The sequence below is a fragment of the Pseudophryne corroboree genome, chromosome 5, assembly GCF_028390025.1.
Source record: "Pseudophryne corroboree isolate aPseCor3 chromosome 5, aPseCor3.hap2, whole genome shotgun sequence".
NCBI lineage: Eukaryota > Metazoa > Chordata > Amphibia > Anura > Myobatrachidae > Pseudophryne > Pseudophryne corroboree.
In genome coordinates this window covers 274,442,098-274,462,504 of record NC_086448.1, presented here as the reverse complement: position 1 = coordinate 274,462,504, position 20,407 = coordinate 274,442,098, and the positions used below count along the sequence as shown (strand labels likewise).

Genomic DNA, 20,407 nt, shown 5'->3' with positions numbered 1-20,407 from the left:
GGGGTGCCGTGGACCATCCATACGGCAGCGTCTGAACTGATAGTGACAGTTCTGTACCACAAACCTGAGGTACCCTTGGTGAGAAGGGTAAATTTTGACATGAAGGTAAGCATCCTTGATGTCCCGAGACATCATGTAGTCCCCTTCTTCCAGGTTCGCAATCACTGCTCTGAGTGACTCAATCTTGAATTTGAACCTCTGTATGTAAGTGTTCAAAGATTTTAGATTTAGAATCGGTCTCACCGAGCCGTCCGGCTTCGGTACCACAACAGTGTGGAATAATACCCCGTTCCCTGTTGCAGGAGGGGTATCTTGATTATCACCTGCTGGGAATACAGCTTGTGAATGGCTTCCAAAACTGTCTCCCTGTCAGAAGGAGACATCGGTAAAGCCGACTTTAGGAAACGGCGAGGGGGAGACGTCTCGAATTCTAATTTGTACCCCTGAGATATCACCTGAAGGATCCAGGGGTCTACTTGCGAGTGAGCCCACTGCGCGCTAAAATTCATTGAGACGGGCCCCCCACCGTGCCTGATTCTGCTTGTAAAGCCCCCGCGTATACTGAGGGCTTGGCAGAGGCGGGAGAGGGTTTCTGTTCCTGGGAACTGGCTGATTTCTGCAGCCTTTTTCCTCTCCCTCTGTCACGGGGCAGAAATGAGGAACCTTTTGCCCGCTTGTCCACGAAAAGACTGCGCCTGATAATACGGCGTCTTCTCATGTTGAGAGGCGACCTGGGGTACAAAACGTGGATTTCCCAGCTGTTGCCGTGGCCACCAGGTCTGAAAGACCGACCCCAAATAACTCCTCCCCTTAATAAAGCAATACTTCCAAATACCGTTTGGAATACGCATCACCTGACCACTGACGTGTCCATAACCCTCTACTGGTAGAAATGGACAACGCACTTAGACTTGATGCCAGTCGGCAAATATTCCGCTGTGCATCACGCATATATAGAAATGCATCTTTTAAATGCTCTATAGGCAAAAATATACTGTCCCTATCTAGGGTATCAATATTTTCAGTCAGGGAATCCGACCACGCCAACCCAGCACTGCACATCCAGGCTGAGGCGATTGCTGGTCGCAGTATAACACCAGTATGTGTGTAAATACCTTTTAGGATACCCTCCTGCTTTCTATCAGCAGGATCCTTAAGGGCGGCCATCTCAGGCGAGGGTAGAGCCCTTACAAGCGTGTGAGCGCTTTATCCACCCTAGGGGGTGTTTCCCAACCCACCCTAACCTCTGGCGGGAAAGGATATAATGCCAATAACATTTTAGAAGTTATCAGTTGTTATCGGGGGAAACCCACGCATCATCACACACCTCATTTGATTTCTCAGATTCAGGAAAACTACAGGTAGTTTTTCCTCACCGAACATAATACCCCTTTTTGGTGGTACTCGTATTATCAGAAATGTGTAAAACATTTTTCATTGCCTCAATCATGTAACTTGTGGCCCTACTGGAAGTCACATTTGTCTCTTCACCGTCGACACTGGAGTCAGTATCCGTGTCGGCGTCTATATCTGCCATCTGAGGTAACGGGCGCTTTAGAGCCCCTGACGGCCTATGAGACGTCTGGACAGGCACAAGCTGAGTAGCCGGCTGTCTCATGTCAACCACTGTCTTTTATACAGAGCTGACACTGTCACGTAATTTCTTCCAACAGTTCATCCACTCAGGTGTCGACCCCCTAGGGGGTGACATCACTATTACAGGCAATCTGCTCCGTCTCCACATTATTTTTCTCCTCATACATGTCGACACAAAAGTACCGACATACAGCACACACACAGGGAATGCTCTGATAGAGGACAGGACCCCACTAGCCCTTTGGGGAGACAGAGGGAGAGTTTGCCAGCACACACCAGAGCGCTATATATATACAGGGATAACCTTATATAAGTGTTTTTCCCCTTATAGCTGCTGTATAGTTTATACTGCGCCTAATTAGTGCCCCCCTCTCTTTTTTAACCCTTTCTGTAGTGTAGTGACTGCAGGGGAGAGCCAGGGAGCTTCCCTCCAACGGAGCTGTGAGGGAAAATGGCGCCAGTGTGCTGAGGAGATAGGCTCCGCCCCCTTATCGGCGGCCTTATCTCCTGTTTTTCTATGTATTCTGGCAGGGGTTAAATGCATCCATATAGCCCAGGAGCTATATGTGATGCATTTTTTTGCCATCTAAGGTGTTTTTATTGCGTCTCAGGGCGCTCCCCCCCAGCGCCCTGCACCCTCAGTGACCGAAGTGTGAAGTGTGCTGAGAGCAATGGCGCACAGCTGCAGTGCTGTGCGCTACCTTGTTGAAGACAGGACGTCTTCTGCCGCCGATTTTCCGGACCTCTTCTGCCTTCTGGCTCTGTAAGGGGGCCGGCGGCGCGGCTCTGGGACCCATCCAAGCTGGGCCTGTGATCGTCCCTCTGGAGCTAATGTCCAGTAGCCTAAGAAGCCCAATCCACTCTGCACGCAGGTGAGTTCGCTTCTTCTCCCCTTAGTCCCTCGATGCAGTGAGCCTGTTGCCAGCAGGTCTCACTGAAAATAAAAAACCTAAACTAAAACTTTCACTAAGAAGCTCAGGAGAGCCCCTAGTGTGCACCCTTCTCGTTCGGGCACAGAGACCTAACTGAGGCTTGGAGGAGGGTCATAGGGGGAGGAGCCAGTGCACACCAGATAGTCCTAAAGCTTTCTTTAGATGTGCCCAGTCTCCTGCGGAGCCGCTATTCCCCATGGTCCTTACGGAGTCCCCAGCATCCACTTAGGACGTTAGAGAAAAAAATTAATCCAGACGGTATTCATCCAAGGGTTTTCATGGAGCTATACTCCAAATAAGCAAGACCTCTAGTTTTAATCTTCAATGATTCACTTACATCAGGCATGGTTCCCAAAGATTGGCGTATAGTGGAAGTAGTGCCAATCTTCAAAAAGGGAAGTAAAGCTGAACCAGGCAATTATAGACCAGTTAGTCTTACATCTATAGTGGGGAAAGTGCTAGAAAGCATTCTGAGGGATAGTGTACAGAAGATCCTTATAACCAAAAAGATTATTATTAGGAACCAACACGGATTTGTGAAGAATAGATCATGTCAAACAAACTTACTAGGCTTTTATGAAACAGTTCAAAAAAGAGAGAAGTTGTGTGGGCGCTAGGAAATATGGCTAAAGGACACCTAAAATATTATAGCTGTTCACTGGCTGCAGCCTCTCAAGGGCGAGATGCTGATCCTCAACCAAAAAATGCAAAACAATAAATACTCAGAGAAGCGCTACCAATGAACAGTCTGATAAATTTATTTATTAAAAATAATTAATATAGTTTCAATAAAATAATCCGCTTATCCTGGAATGTTCAACATACAATACACACCAAACATTCAATGATTCTAAATAATCACCTTTAAAAAGAACATAACCTCTTAATTCCCAATAAATGCTGCAGCAATTAAAATGTACTAGTACTTATAGGGTTAAGCTCCATGCATGGGCTAATTAATTCACATGGGTTCCTTAGATGCTGTTTAGAAAGTCCATCCACAGTGAAGTATTTATATGGTATTAATCAGCTTGTATATTGCAGTCTTATCCAGATCACGTAGACTTTCTATGGGTAGCTTAATTTGTGCAAATTTCCATATATGTGCAGTGATAATTTAGCCAAATCACTGATTGTGCAGTCTCATATAATGAAGCTTACCCACTTTTAAATGATGGAAATTTCCCTTTAGTGTCTTTTCCTGTAGTGGGCGCCGGCTGCCCACACCGCTAAACAGCGGCACAGCAAGGTGTCGGTATCACTGTTGAAGACTGCGCTTCACGGGGACCACTTCAGAGCGCGGCTACCTGAGACCAGAAAGCCGTTCGCGGCTGATGAAGTCAGGAGCCGTTCGCTCGTGCATCCGTAGCAGGAACCGCTGAATGTGCTGTGGGTGTGCTGAATGTTGAACACCCAGGATACCGGGCAGGACGTCGGGCGGGATGCTTGACGCGTTTCTCAGCCTCTAATACCGGGGCTGTTACCTTGCTGTGCCGCTGTTTAGCGGTGTGGGCAGCCGGCGCCCACTACAGGAAAAGACACTAAAGGGAAATTTCCATCATTTAAAAGTGGGTAAGCTTCATTATATGAGACTGCACAATCAGTGATTTGGCTAAATTATCACTGCACATATATGGAAATTTGCACAAATTAAGCTACCCATAGAAAGTCTACGTGATCTGGATAAGACTGCAATATACAAGCTGATTAATACCATATAAATACTTCACTGTGGATGGACTTTCTAAACAGCATCTAAGGAACCCATGTGAATTAATTAGCCCATGCATGGAGCTTAACCCTATAAGTACTAGTACATTTTAATTGCTGCAGCATTTATTGGGAATTAAGAGGTTATGTTCTTTTTAAAGGTGATTATTTAGAATCATTGAATGTTTGGTGTGTATTGTATGTTGAACATTCCAGGATAAGCGGATTATTTTATTGAAACTATATTAATTATTTTTAATAAATAAATTTATCAGACTGTTCATTGGTAGCGCTTCTCTGAGTATTTATTGTTTTATGAAACAGTTAGTGCGAACCTTGATCAGGGTAAGGCGGTGGATGTAATCTTTTTAGACTTTGCTAAAGCTTTTGACACAGTGCCACACATGAGACTTATCTATAAGTTACATGAACTAGGGCTAGGGAGCATAATATGCTCTTGGGTTAGTAACTGGTTAGATAATAGGGAGCAGCACGTTGTGGTAAATGGAACTTTTTCAAACTGGACTGAAGTACTAAGTGGTATGCCACAAGGGTCTGTACACAGACCACTATTGTACAACATTTCCATTAACGATCTAGCAGAAGGTCTAGAGAGCATGGTGTCAATTTTTGCAGACAATACCAAACTATGTAAGGTTATAAATTCAGAGGGAGATGCTAAGTCTCTCCAGAATGATTTATTTAAATAGGAATCATGGGCAGCAAAATGGAGAATGAGTTTCAATACAGACAAGTGTAAGGTAATGCACCTTCGTAGCAAGAACAAAAATAACACCTACATACTAAATGGGGTGATTTTAGGGGACTCCATACTGGAAAAAGAGTTAGGTGTTCACATAGATAACAAACTTAGCAGCAGCACCCTTTGTAGGATAGCAGCAAAAAAGGCAAACAAGGTACTAGCATGCATAAAGAGGGGTATTGATGCAAGGGATGAGAGTGTTATACTCCCACTATATAAAACCCCAGTGAGGCCCCATCTGGAATACTGCGCACAATTTTGGGCACCTTACTACAAATTGGATATCCTGGAACTAGAAAGGTTCAGAGGTGGGCGACCAAACTAATTAAGGGGATGGAGACACTGGAATACCAGGAAAGACTTGCAAGGCTAGGCATGTTCACACTGGAAAAGAGGAGATTAAGAGGGGATATGATCAACATTTATAACTATTTAGGGGACAATACACAGAGCTTGCGGGGGATCTGTTTTTGTTAAGACCAACACAGAAGACACGTGGACACCCACTTAGATTAGAGGAGAGGAGATTCTGCACACAGAGGCGAAAAGATATTTTCACAGTGAGGACAATACGAGTTTGGAATTCCCTGCCTGAGAGAGTAGTAATGGAAGACTTGTCAATACTTTTAAGAATGGGCTAGATAAATTCCTAATGGATAAGGATATACAGGGTTATGGTGGATAGATCACGTAGCATAGTTACAATATAATGAGGAAATACAACGGCCGACTTTATCAACAGATAAAATTACTCCTGAAAATAATACAGAGTAGGAGAACACCAATAGGTTGAACTCGACGGACGGATTGTCTTTTTTCAACCTCACAAACTATGTAACTATGTAACTGTTAAGCCAGGGATAGGAACTCTGCGTCCTATGAAGCAGTCCCTGGGCTCGGCACGCCTACAAAATGGGGGTAACATGCCTGCTTTGCAGAACGGTCCCCATCACCATCAGGTCTGCGTACATTTCTGAAAGAGTCCCATTGTGTATCAACACTTTAGTTTTATGTCCAGAATTCATTTTATTAATTGTATTGCTGAATTAATTGCTGACTTGATTTCCATTTGGATGTCAAAGTTTTAACATTCGCATTTTTACATATGTATCATTGTTGATGAGATTTATAACAAATGCATATTCACAGAATAACAGATGAAATATTTAATAATTAGAACCATATGACACTTAGCCTATAGCGCTGTGGTTTTATTTTGTTTGTTATTCCTTTGTGGTTTGCTGCCTTGCTGTAACAGCCTGAATCTGTGCAGTTTATATAATTTTTTTATATACAGTTTATACATATATATTTCCTTTCAAGCATCATGGGAATGTTTCTTTGGTTATTATAGAAGCTATCTATCTAGAGATGGGCTTTCAACATTTGTGCCTGCTGCACGAAATACATCAACTAACCGCACCTCTATTATGGAAACATATTCTAAATATTTCTGTTTTGTCAAAGAGCAGAATAAAGTAACGCTTAGATAGGCTTTCATACGCTTATTTCGCTCATTTCCTTATAACATTATTTGCTGATGAAAGAAGAACTTGCTGCCATACAAATGTGTCCTCTTACATCCTTGCTGCAGTGACGCTAAACAGCCCTTGAAGACGCACCATGCCGTGGCAGGACTCGGTAGCGCAGTGCCTGTTCTATGTGGGTTTTTTTCTCGCAAAAACAGTATGGATGTGTCCCCTTACATCATGCTCCGTTACACATAACGTTTAAGTGCCATGTAACTCGGTAGTGCCAAGGGTCTTTTTATGTGTATTTTCCACAAAAATGCGTCTTAGACACAAAGTAACGTAGGCAGCTTCTGCCGATTAAAATGTTATGCAGCATGCCTATATTCTGCGTGTAATTGCGGCTCTATCTGCATCCGCAATGCCACAATATTTTCCATGAAAATACTGAAGCATAGAATTTTGTATGCAAATACAGTTGTAGTCACACACAGAATATAGGCATGCTGCATATAATTTTAATCAGCAGAAGCTGCTTGTGCGTCCTATTACATTAATTTGTGTCTATGATGCATTTTCACGGAAAATACACATAAAAGACGCTGGGCACTACTGAGTCACACGGCAGTCAGGCGTTATGTGTAACGCGACTTGTAGCGCACGGAGCAAGATGTAAGAAGACACATCTGTATGTACTGTGCAGGTGAAGCATCTTCTCTCATCCTTTGCTACACCTTTCAGCAGGGACAGACTGGCATCCGTGCGCATGCACGCGAAAGGGGGCGCGCACAATGACAACGGGGCGCGCGGACACTGCAAATGGGGGGGCGCTACAAGTCAGGGGGCGTGGACTCACGATACGCCCCCATATTGCTTAGCAATGGGGCACTACGGGCGGCGGTGCCAGCAGCATGGGACAAACCAGAGAGTCGGGAGCTGCGCTGCGCGCGGCCTTCCCGCCTCTCTGTGGATCGGATCGGCCCGCAAGTCCATCGATCCTTCTGGCATTTGCCAGAAGTGCCAGATGGGCAGTCCGGCCCTTAGAAGGGTAGCATTTGGATATCAAGTGAATTTCAGTGTCCCTTAAGAAATGGCATCCATTGCTATGGCACAGTTATTCCCTAAAGCTAGCCAAACTTCAGAATGGCTCGCAAATGAGCGATGTCTCTAACGATTTCCCTTGAACTCCCCGGCAGCTACCCGGCAGTCCCGTACTAACGATATACTATTTACACATAAGATAGATCATTAAGATCTTGCAAAAGATGTGAAGAGTGGCCCCATCCAGTAGCATGCTGTCGCTGACTATACTGTAGCTTCATATGTTAAGTGTAGCAGGTAAGATCTGAAGAAACGAGAAACGACCTGCGGGATCATGCATCAGATCGTTATCGTTCGTGAAAACAGCACAGCACGATTTGCACAATTTCAAACAATTTATTGTTTCTATGCGTCAAAATTGTGCAATCGTCCCTAAAATAGTTCTAGTGTACAGATGTAGCCACGCACATCGTGGATTGTTAGGTGCGACCACATGCACGTCTTGTGCACACGTGCATCTTAGACGTGCACGCGCCCCATTTACTTGAATGGGAGTGGTAAATACTGCAGCTCAGCACAGCTAGGCGTGGCCGCACCTAGCCATGCTGAGAGTGCACGTTTACTGCAGATGTAGCCGAGATGAGCATGGCTACATCTGTATGGCCAGCTTAAGCAAAGTCCAGTTATATTTTTGTTCCCATCCATACTAACATTTATTTTCAGATTTAGTTTTTTTCCGTAAGTTTTAAAATCGTCCATAAATCTTATCAACGATACATTGGACAAAGATTATTTTGTTTCTTAGACAAAATATGGGACGGTAACAATCAGCTAATTACTACTCATCCCTGTGGTATAAGGAAAACAGCTGTATTTATACTGAGTGATGGAAGAGCACATTCATTTCACTCTATTACAGAAGGTTACATTTACACTTGTATATGGAGTAAGTGTCCAAGAAATGTTTATCTAATACTGTATTTATCATATTAAGAAATCAGGTTTTTCCAGGAAATTGTCTTACGCAGATTGTGATAAAAAACGATTAGCAAGGCATTTACTGTATGCTCTCTTTAAAGAAACTTCATTTATGCATGCACAGTATTGATGAGACAGCACATTTATCCGGAAACCCATCATCTCCCTCACATTGGGCATATTTATTAAACAATATTTGCAGACTATCCTGAGTAAATAGCCATTTTAGGGTGGGTACCTGCAAATATGAAGGATCCCTGGGATCTCCGATATCTACTGTGGCTCCTCCATTTCCAACCCCAAAGGTTTCTATGGGAAATGTTATGCAGTTGGATTTAACAAGCCCCATAATGCAAAGCATTCCAGAGCTTGGCTCGCCGATAGTTAATGGCATTAGCCAATAGTAGCTTATTGGCTACTTACTGCATATTCTTTTAAAGAGAGATCCATTTGATCGCTCTCCGTCACCCCTAAATGATGCATGTGCTGGTCATCTGCTGCACATGAGCAGTACACGCTAAAACATGGAACCGTAAGCTTTTTACATTACTAGAAGTAACATAAGTAGCTGGGACGGGCTGTTATCGGAGCCCAGGGCTGTAGAGCTGTGCTGGGTACTTTTGGGGGCAATGCCTAATCAAGGGGCAAATCCAGGGTGTCACAGATGTACTAGCTGGGGCTGGTGATTCCGGACTGGATTCAGGTTGGGAGATGGACTCTCCAGGCTGGAAGCGGGCTGGTTGGATGAAGTTCCTTCGTGTGAAGCGAGTCAGTACTCAGGATTAATGAGGTTTGTGAGTTGGGGGAATGGAGAAGGTAGCACTAGAGGTTTGCACTGGGCCTTTCTGGGCTTGAGTAGGTGTAGATGCCAGTTTACTGTGATCCTTGGCGGAACCGGGTGCTCGCGGTCTGGCACGAATGGCTATGACAGCTAGACAGGTGCTGTAGCAGGATGGTTACGACAGCTGAATGAGTGCTGGAGCAACGACAGGTCCTGGGGTGCATTTGCACACTGGATGAATAACTTAGGCGGAGCTAAAGGATACGAAGGATAGGAATCTGGGAGTACAGAGCACTAGCTTGCACACTAGCTGCAGCAGACGTTGCACTGGCGTCTAAATGCACCAAACTAGACCCAGAAATACCCTGCCCTCACCTGGGATTGGCCACACTGGAGCTGGCTGGAGCACTGCTTCCGGATTGGCCATACTGGTCATGTGACCAGGATCCAAGATGGTGGCTCCGCCAGAGCTACAGCCCGCACTGAGCACCTCACCCCGCTGCTCGCTGCCCCCCTCCTGCCCGTTGAGCCTCCCGCCGTCGCCCACCAGCCGGCCGCAGCCCTGGAGGGGTAAGTCCCGGCCCCCACCTGACCCGCTACCCGTAATACAGGGAAGGAGCATCAGTGTGATAGCTCTGGCCCCACTGCAGCCCCGCACACAGCAGCATGTACTGAGCTGGGGAGACTAACGACGGGTAATTAGTACCCTCTAAAAAAATAACACTTGCAGTGCACATTATCATTCAATTTCCTTTATTCGGGAGTATGTACAGCACAATACTCCTAACCTTAATTAACATCCTAATGATGGTCTCCAGTCAGCAAAGATTGTGTTATAGAATGCATACAGTGCGTCAAGTAGTATAAAATGTCAATGCCTCTTTAGCTAAATACAACATGCAAACAGGACACCACCAGCATGAATCTCCTCTTTTATCTTATCCTGCAGCTGACGGCACTGGAGGGCTCAGCCCACACATTGTTCTCAATATGGAGATCTATAGGTAGCCATTTTGTTGAACAGACCAATATGCAGTCTCTGAATATACAGTATAAGCAACTAGTAACATCAATACTATAATGAGGCAATGATAAAGCCTTCTATTGAATTCTTAGGCTGTATTCTCTTTAATATTAAGCTAGTCCGCATAATAGATGGCACCACTGTTAGAAGGTGATAGATGTTCTTTAAAAATACACATTTTCTGTCACTTTTCAGTGTACATCCTACATTTTCAGTTTTGCTCTATCCTCATTTTCGGCTATGTATTTTATTGAAAACCTCTGTTAATTGCCCAAACCCATAAGCATCAAAGATCAACAAATAAGGATCAACCATAAAAATAAGTTGACATCCTCCCTTGTGAAAATATGTTACACAAAGTCCTTGGCTTTCCTGCCAAAGTTGGCAGTTTGGAGATGAAAATAAGTTGATCTTTATTACGCTCCCACATAGAGCAAACAGACACAATTCTTGATATCAGAATGTACGTTGAGTTGAGCGTTATCTCTGTGGAAGGACCAGCCCTATCCATAGAGTTCAGGTTATATTCAATTGACTGCAGTGTTTTTTTCCCTGGAGCGCGAGAAACTGTTGCTGCTTGCAGAGTTTTTCTTATTCAATTGGCCATTACAATTCTATCCGTGGTAATTTCAACAGAAATTAATGCAATTTTTTCCTCACATCCCCAGATAAGGTGCAAAGTTAGGGAAAATCGTTGATTTAAGGTAAAAATGTCAGGACTTGGTTCAGAACACCTTGGACACCCCTATTCTCCCCACCCCCACGATTAATTCGGCAATTGGAAGTTTTTCATTAGCTTAATGAGGCTAATAATTACATGCTATTATTGGGGATCATTATGTAAAGCGCAGAAAATGGGGGTGTTGTATTGATGGGACAGGTGATTTAAACATTGCATCTGGAAGTTGCAGGTGTTTGGGTTTTTTTTTAAATGGATTATTATATTACACCAAAATCAACTATTGTGCATTGTTATGCACCCCATATTTAATGATGACATTTATTTAAAAACAACATACTTGCTTTTAATAATTTTTTTACTTTACCAAAAAAATGAAAATATTTTTATTTGGGACAGTGATAGACATCTACACTGTTATCTAATATGTATTTGACGTTTTTAGGGTATAGGCAGATATGCATAATTTGTTTTCAATTTTCCCATGGGTTTTTGAGGAATTTTCTTTATTGCCCCCGTTATTTTTCAATTGGACAGACGACACAGTAAACAGCAATTGGTCGCGATAGTTAAGCAATTCCGGAATGCAAACAAAATGCAGTCGGCTGAGGCGCAGGAGCAGAGCCAAATCATGCAAGATACACCCACAAAACTGACTAGCTATTAACTCTGCATAAGCTATAAGGGCAGATGTACTTAGCATTGGAAAGAGAAAAAAGTACCGTACCAGCCAATCAGCTGATGCCAGGATCTGAATGGTTGCTACTTTATCTCTCTCCAAGGCTTAGTACATTTCCCGCCAAAAAGTGTTCAATAACGATGGTGAACGTTTGTCAGCACAATAACTAATACACATAATTTCGCCAACGCCAACGCAGAATTTGAGCACATGTCTATAAACAGTTCAGCATCCTTTAGTCTAGTTATAGAAACTTTCTCTCCAAAACTTTCCACGTGTATTTTATTTTAGACACAGTAAGATACATTGGGGCAGATTTATTAAGCCTAGTGAAGTGATAAAATGGAAGGTGATAAAGGACCAGCCAATCAGCTCCTAACTGTCATTTTTCAAACCCAGCTTGTGACATGGAAGTAAAGAGTTGATTGGCTGGTGCGCTATCACCTTCCACTTTATCACTTCACCAGGCTTCATAAATCTGCCCCATTATCCAATATCTATCTATCTATCTATCTATCTATCTATCTATCTATCTATCTATCTATCTATCTATCTATCTAACTACAGTATCTATATCATCTCATACATTACGAACATGTGATTCTATAGAGTGCCACAACATATATTTCAGACAATTACCATGATCTCCTTACCTTATGTCTCCCATAATAACAGAAAGAAGAATGTGCTTAAGGTAATATTGGTTAGACCATGGGGGTATTCTGTGGACCTGTCAAAATGAACATAGGTTTGCACATTCATACTGTACAGCAAATACACTGATAGTTGAAAGACACATTCACCGGGACACCTAGAGAAGAAGAGACCCCTGAGGACATCACGTAAGTACCGTGCAGCTGCTGTACTGAGAGCAGCCTGATAGCCCAGATCACATAAAGAAATGTACATACAGTATATTAGAATAACTTATGCAGTGTGCCCATATAACTGCTAGCGTGTTAGACAGTGCAGAATTAACCCTTCTGCTGCCAGAAACAAACACTTAGAGAACAGCAATAAGCTATTGTTCTATGATGCCTATGTGCACAGAGGCAGAATGATGTATTACTGTAACAGTGCAACAAGTAGCCGATAGCAGTGACTGACCTGGCGTAATGTGACTGTGGGGATCCGGGACCGAGCCTGGAGCCGGCGCTGTGCGGTATTACACAACGGGACTGCAGCAGCCGGGAGCCCTGAGCATAGAGGCGACTGAGGAGGACAGTTCTGTACATGGTGTGGGCGGGTCCCGGAGCCAGGGGCTGACTGAATGACAAGGGTTAAACCTTAGAGCCTATGCATTTACTGTATACGGAGGGAGAGGCACTAGTTTAAACCACACCAGACATTCAGAGCTAAGGGTCCCAATGGCATTTAAGTTATATGCATATTTAAAATGAATGAAAAAATATTAAGTATGTTCACGTCACAACAGGGCCCCCCACAATGCTATGTTCTTTTTTTATGGTAGGTCATTTAAATGAACGTAAAAAAATAGTATTATATATACCAGTGCCGTAACTAGGCATTTTAGCGCTGTGTGCAAGAACTGACATTGGCGCCCCCCCCCCCCCCCCCCGTACAAGATAGGCGCAGTGCGCGCCGTAGGCGCGTGAAAAATATATAGGGGCGTGGCTTCACGGGAAGGGGCGTGGCAACAAAATAATAGCAATTCATACTACGGTGCACAGTAGTCTCCATTATTCAAATTACGCTGCACAGTAGCGCCACTACACCAGGTAGAGCCCCTTTTATACATTACAGCAGACAGCATCCCCCTTTTTACACATTGCGGCAGCCAGTCCCCCTTTTTACACATTGCGGCAGCCAGTCCCCCTTTTTACACATTGCGGCAGCCAGTCCCCCTTTTTACACATTGCGGCAGCCAGTCCCCCTTTTTACACATTACGGCAGCCAGTCCCCCTTTTTACACATTGCGGCAGCCAGGACCACTTTTTACACATTGCGGCAGACGGGACCCCTTTTTACGTATTGCGGCAGATGGGACCCCTTTTTACGCATTGCGGCAGATGGGACCCCTTTTTACGCATTGCGGCAGCCGGGACCCCTTTTCACGCATTGCGGCAGCCAGTCCCCCTTTTTACACATTGCGGCAGACGGGACCCCTTTTTACACATTGCGGCAGATGGGACCCCTTTTTACACATTGCAGCAGATGGGACCCCTTTTTACACATTGCAGCAGATGGGACCCCTTTTTACACATTGCAGGAGAGAGAGAGAGAGAGAGAGAGAGAGACATACTTACCTTCTCCCCGCTGACAGGCTCCTCGTGCAGCTCCCTCTCGGTGCAGTCGTGTGAAGTCAGTTGAGAAGGAGGAGGAGGGAGGGGGAGCAGAGAGCCGCAGCAGCGCTATTTGATTGGTAGTAAGCGCTGCTGCAGCATCCCCCTCTCCTTCTGTATTGGCTGCCTGGCGCTGCTGTGGATGCTGGGTGCATCCACAGCAGCGCCAGGCAGCCAATACAGAAGGAGAGGGGGATGCTGCAGCAGCGCTTACTACCAATCAAATAGCGCTGCTGCGGCTCTCTGCTCCCCCTCCCTCCTCCTCCGCTGCCCGGCGCTCCTGTCTTCTCTCCTCCAGCGCGGCGCACGGCGCAGTTCAGAGGCGGCATGTAATGAGTCAATTTGACTCATTACATGCCGCTGGCCGTGCGCCCCCAGGGCAACTGCGCTGTGTGCCAAGCCCCCTTGGCACACACGTAGTTACGGCCCTGATATATACACTGGTTGTGACTTGAAGCTATTGTAGCTACTGGTGACACACGCATATGAAATTGTGGTAGACCTGTGTATTTGAACTTGTTATCCAAATCCCTGAATCATAAGGTCACATACCTATTTGAACTTGCGTTCAGGCCTATGCGTTTGAACTTGTTATTCAAGCACTTAACCATAAGGCTTAATCTAACTTTCACCTGTGTACCCCACCGGTGCGTGGTTTTTTCAAGTATCCAGAATACGTAATTGCCATTTCATTGATGCACTAACAGTATTTATCAAGCACTAGAGACATACCCCTGATGAAGTCTTAGAGTAAGACGAAACGCGTCGGGTTATTTGTTCATAAACATCAAATCTCCGAATTGTCAAAGGAGAAGGAGGAATCTATCAAAGTTATTTCAACTGGTCCTCTGTACTATATGGTGTTATCTGCAAGAAGAGATACTATACCGTTTTGTATCATTGCTTTTATGTTGCAATAAATTTTACATGGAACATGTTAAATGCGGTTTTATGCTTACGAATTAGGAGTAAATATCTTAGGGAGACTGCTGTTTTTCCCCATTGAATATTGGGTGGAAAAACAACCCAAGTGCGCCCATTCCTCTACTGGCACATATATATATATATATATATATATATATATCTAGCCATACTGCTGCTGTTTAAGCTGGAATCATGTTATGTTGGTCTAATTTCCTCTTCATCTGCTGAGATGGATACTGGCTAGTTGATTACTAACTAGAGTACTGCATTTGAATTAACTTTCTAAAAATTTACAGTTATGTGAGTCTATGTACTAAGCCTTGGAGAGAGATAAAGTGGACGGAGATAAAGGGGTGAATATATTAAGGGCCTAATTCAGTAATTCAGTAGTAGCTGTATTGCGCGTGAAATCACAGGCAGAGGCATTTGCGGGGCAGCTGGGGGTGTCGATGCAGCATTTTTGGGTGGTGTTGCGGTGTTGGGGGGAGGGGGTCCGGACAACGCAGGCATGTCTGGACCGTCAAACGCAGCTGCTGCGGGACAAAACATGGTGGCCAGGCGACTGCCTTCACAGCTAGGCTGCGGAGGCAGGTGGCTACCCTAAACATGCGAGCACTTCTCATTTTAGCAGGGGGGGCAGAACGGCATGCGCTGGGCGGACCCCCGCATGTTAGTGGAATAAGTTGTAGTTGTGAAAATTTTGGCACAACTACAACTCTCGCTGACTTAGGGGTCTATTTATTACAATTATTTTTACTAAAATAATGTGAAAAGGGTGTGAAAACACCCTTTTTCACATTATTTTAGTATCATCTGAATGTATTAAAGGGCATTTGGAGCAGTTTTCATGAAAAACTGCTCCAAACCCTTTAATTCACTTTTTTTTAGTAACCCACATACTTATAATGGGAAATGTGATGTGGCCAAATTTACTAAAAAAAAAAATGTGAAAAAATACCGCAGTGTGCCCTGTGATAAACTCGCCAGCTCAAGCTGGCGAGTTCACAGCGCAGCACTGCGATAATGTGCCATTTGCCCAGCTTTCTCTGCCCCTGGCAGAGAAAGCTGAGTGGGGACCCGGCAGAGTGATCAGCTATGTGTGTCCGATGGACATACAAAATGCAAACCGTGTAAGAAAATAAAAAAAATAAAAACCATACTCACCTGTCCAGGGATCCGGTGTCCGCTGCTCCGGTGAGCGCTGCCGGGCGCCGGGTCCCCCATGTGCTGCAATGTGACTCCGGTGCAGTAAAGTGACGCTGCAAAGCGGCAGCGCACTTTACAGCACCGGGGGTCACTGCAGCGCACAGGATCCGGCACCAGGCAGCCCAGCAGGAACAGCGCGGACAGGCTCCCTGGTCTGTTGAGTATATTGATCTTCTGGGGGGGGTCCGCGGCGCGCGTGGGTAGTCGCAACGTGGGGGGGTCAACCGGGCGGCAGCGGTAGCGCCAATGTCGGCGGGGGCGGCGCATGTGCAGCAGGACATCGGGGTATTTTTTCCGAAAAATACCCCAATGATGCTGCGGAGTATCATCGCAGGGACAGAGCTTGACCGCAAGCTCTGTCCCTGCACGCAATAATTGATACATCCATGCGATGTAGTCAATTATCGCAGTGCGAGTTGGGGCGATTTTATCACCTGTCATCCGCATCCTGGATGCGGATTGTGATAAATAGGCCCCTTAGGCCATCCACACGTGTCGTGCAGCTGTAACGTTCCTGCTTTGTCTCTTTACCAAGGTGAAGCAAGAACCTCCATCGTATTATCTAGTGATAAGCGGGTTCGGTTCCTCGGAATCTGAACCCCCCCGAACTTCACCCATTTTACACGGTTCCGAGGCAGACTCGGATCCTCCCGCCTTGCACAGTTAACCCAAGCGCGCCCGAACGTCAACATCCCGCTGTCGGATTCTCGCGAGATTCGTATTCTATATAAGGAGCCGCGCGTCGCCGCCATTTTCACTCGTGCATTAGAGATGATAGGGAGAGGACGTGTGCAGCGTTCTCTCAGTTGTGTTCAGTGTGCTGCAAATATCTGTGCTCAGTGTGCTTACAAATATCTGTGCTCAGTGTGCTAAAAATATCTACGTTCTCTGCCTGAAAAACGCTCCATTTCTGTGCTGCATTGTAGTATATAGTAGGAGGACAATGCAGAATTTTGCTGACCAGTGACCATCAGTATTATATCAGTACGGTACAGTAGTCCACTGCTCTACCTACCTCTGTGTCGTCAAGTATACTATCCATCCATACCTGTGGTGCATTTTAGTTGTGCGCAGTATATATAGTAGGAGGACAGTGCAGAATTTTGCTGACCACCAGTATATAATATATAGCAGTATGGTACAGTAGTCCACTGCTCTACCTACCTCTGTGTCGTCAAGTATACTATCCATCCATACCTGTGGTGCATTTAAGTTGTGCGCAGTATATATAGTAGGAGGACAGTGCATAATTTTGCTGACCACCAGTATATAATATATAGCAGTACGGTACAGTAGTCCACTCCTCTACCTACCCCTGTGTCGTCAAGTATACTATCCATCCATACCTGTGGTGCATTTAAGTTGTGCGCAGTATATCTAGTAGGAGGACAGTGCATAATTGTGCTGACCACCAGCATATAATATATAGCAGAACGGTACAGTAGTCCACTGCTCTACCTACCTCTGTGTCGTCAAGTATACTATCCATCCATACCTGTGGTGCATTTAAGTTGTGCGCAGTAGATATAGTAGGAGGACAGTGCATAATTTTGCTGACCACCAGTATATAATATATAGCAGTACGGTACAGTAGTCCACTGCTCTACCTACCTCTGTGTCGTCAAGTATACTATCCATCCATACCTATGGTGCATTTAAGTTGTGCACAGTATATATAGTAGGAGGACAGTGCATAATTGTGCTGACCACCAGTATATAATATATAGCAGTACGGTACAGTAGTCCACTGCTCTACCTACCTCTGTGTCATCAAGTATACTATCCATCCATACCTGTGGTGCATTTAAGTTGTGCGCAGTATATATAGTAGGAGGACAGTGCATAATTGTGCTGACCACCAGTATATAATATATAGCAGTACGGTACAGTAGTCCACTGCTCTACCTACCTCTGTGTCGTAAAGTATACTATCCATCCATACCTGTGGTGCATTTAAGTTGTGCGCAGTATATGTAGTAGGAGGAGAGTGCATAATTTTGCTGACCACCAATATATAATATATAGCATTACGGTACAGTAGTCCACTGCTCTACCTACCTCTGTGTCGTCAAGTATACTATCCATCCATACCTGTGGTGCATTTAAGATGTGCGCAGTATATGTAGTAGGAGGAGAGTGTATAATTTTGCTGACCACCAGTATATAATATATAGCATTACGTTACAGTAGTCCACTGCTCTACCTACCTCTGTGTCGTCAAGTATACTATCCATCCATACCTGTGGTGCATTTAAGTTGTGCGCAGTATATATAGTAGGAGGACAGTGCATAATTGTGCTGACCACCAGTATATAATATATAGCAGCACGGTACAGTAGTCCACAGCTCTACCTACCTCTGTGTCGTCAAGTATACTATCCATCCATTCCTGTGGTGCATTTAGGTTGTGCGCAGTATATATAGTAGGAGGACAGTGCATAATTGTGCTGACCACCAGTATATAATATATAGCAGTACAGTACAGTAGTCCACTGCTCTACCTACCTCTGTGTCATCAAGTATACTATCCATCCATATCTGTGGTGCATTTAAGTTGTGCGCGGTATATATAGTAGGAGGACATTGCATAATTTTGCTGACCACCAGTATATAATATATAGCAGTACGGTACAGTAGGCCATTGCTATTGATATATTACTGGCATATAATTCCACAAATTAAAAAATGGAGAACAAAAATGTGGAGGGTAAAATAGGGAAAGATCAAGATCCACTTCCACCTCATGCTGAAGCTGCTGCCACTAGTCATGGCCGAGACAATGAAATGCCATCAACGTCGTCTGCCACGGCCGATGCCCAATGCCATAGTAGAGAGCATGTAAAATCCAAAATACAAAAGTTCAGTAAAATGACCCAAAAATCAAAATTAAAAGCGTCTGATGAGAAGCGTAAACTTGCCAATATGCCATTTACGACACGAAGTGGCAAGGAACGGCTGAGGCCCTGGCCTATGTTCATGGCTAGTGGTTCAGATTCACATGAGGATGGAAGCACTCATCCTCTCGCTAGAAAAATGAAAAGACTTAAGGTGGCAAAAGCACAGCAAAGAACTGTGCGTTCTTCTAAATCACAAATCCCCAAGGAGACTCCAATTGTGTCAGTTGCGATGCCTGACCTACCCAACACTTGACGGGAAGAGGTGGCGCCTTCCACCATTTGCACGCCCCCTGCAAGTGCTGGAAGGGGCACCCGCAGTCCAGTTCCTGATAGTCAAATTGAAGATGTCACTGTTGAAGTACACCAGGATGAGGATATGGGTGTTGCTGGCTCTGAGGAGGAAATTGACAAGGAGGATTCTGATGGTGAGGTGGTTTGTTTAAGTCAGGCACCCGGGGAGACACCTGTTGTCCGTGGGACGAATATGGCCATTGACATGCCTGGTCAAATTACAAAAAAAATCACCTTTTTGGTGTGGAATTATTTTAACAGAAATGCGGACAACAGGTGTCAAGCCGTGTGTCACCTTTGTCAAGCTGTAATAAGTAGGGGTAAGGACGTTAATCACCTCGGAACATCCTCCCTTATACGTCACCTGGAGCGCATTCATCAGAAGTCATTGACAAGTTCAAAAACTTTGGGTGACAGCGGAAGCAGTCCACTGCCAACTAAATCCCTTCCTCTTGTAACCAAGCTCCTGCAAACCACACCACCAATTTCCTCCTTAGACAGGAAAGCCAATAGTCCTGCAGGCCATGTCACTGTCAAGTCTGACGAGTCCTCTCCTGCCTAGGATTCCTCCGATGCATTCTTGAGTGTAACGCCTACTGCTGCTGGCGCTGCTGTTGTTGCTGCTGGGAGTCGATCGTCATCCCAGAGGGGAAGTCGGAAGACCACTTGTACTACTTCCAGTAAGCAATTGACTGTCCAACAGTCCTTTGCGAAGAAGATGAAATATCACAGCAGTCATCCTGCTGCAAAGCGGATAACTCAGGCCTTGGCAGCCTGGCCGGTGTTAAACGTGTTTACGGTATCCACTGTTATTTCACAGGAAACTAGAGAATTGCTTGAGGTACTGTGTCCCCGGTACCAAATACCATCTAGGTTCCATTTCTCTAGGCAGGCGATACCGAGAATGTACACAGACCTCAGAAAAAGAGTCACCAGTGTCCTAAAAAATGCAGTTGTACCCAATGTCCACTTAACCACGGACATGTGGACAAGTGGAGCAGGGCAGACTAAGGACTATATGACTGTGACAGCCCACTGGGTAGATGTATTGCCTCCCGCAGCAAGAACAGCAGCGGCGGCACCAGTAGCAGCATCTCGCAAACGCCAACTCGTTCCTAGGCAGGCTATGCTTTG

General features: G+C 45.0%; 1 protein-coding gene across 1 annotated transcript in view; it reads right to left on the bottom strand.

Moving 5' to 3' along the window:
• Positions 1 to 12,852, bottom strand: part of LOC134927618 (collagen alpha-6(VI) chain-like) — a 409,854-nt gene extending 397,002 nt beyond the window's left edge. Inside the window, exon 1 of the mRNA XM_063922353.1 lies at positions 12,760 to 12,852. The gene's annotated coding sequence lies outside the window, so the exon portion shown is untranslated. The remainder of the gene's footprint in view (positions 1 to 12,759) is intronic.
• Between the last annotated feature and the right edge of the window lie 7,555 nt (positions 12,853 to 20,407).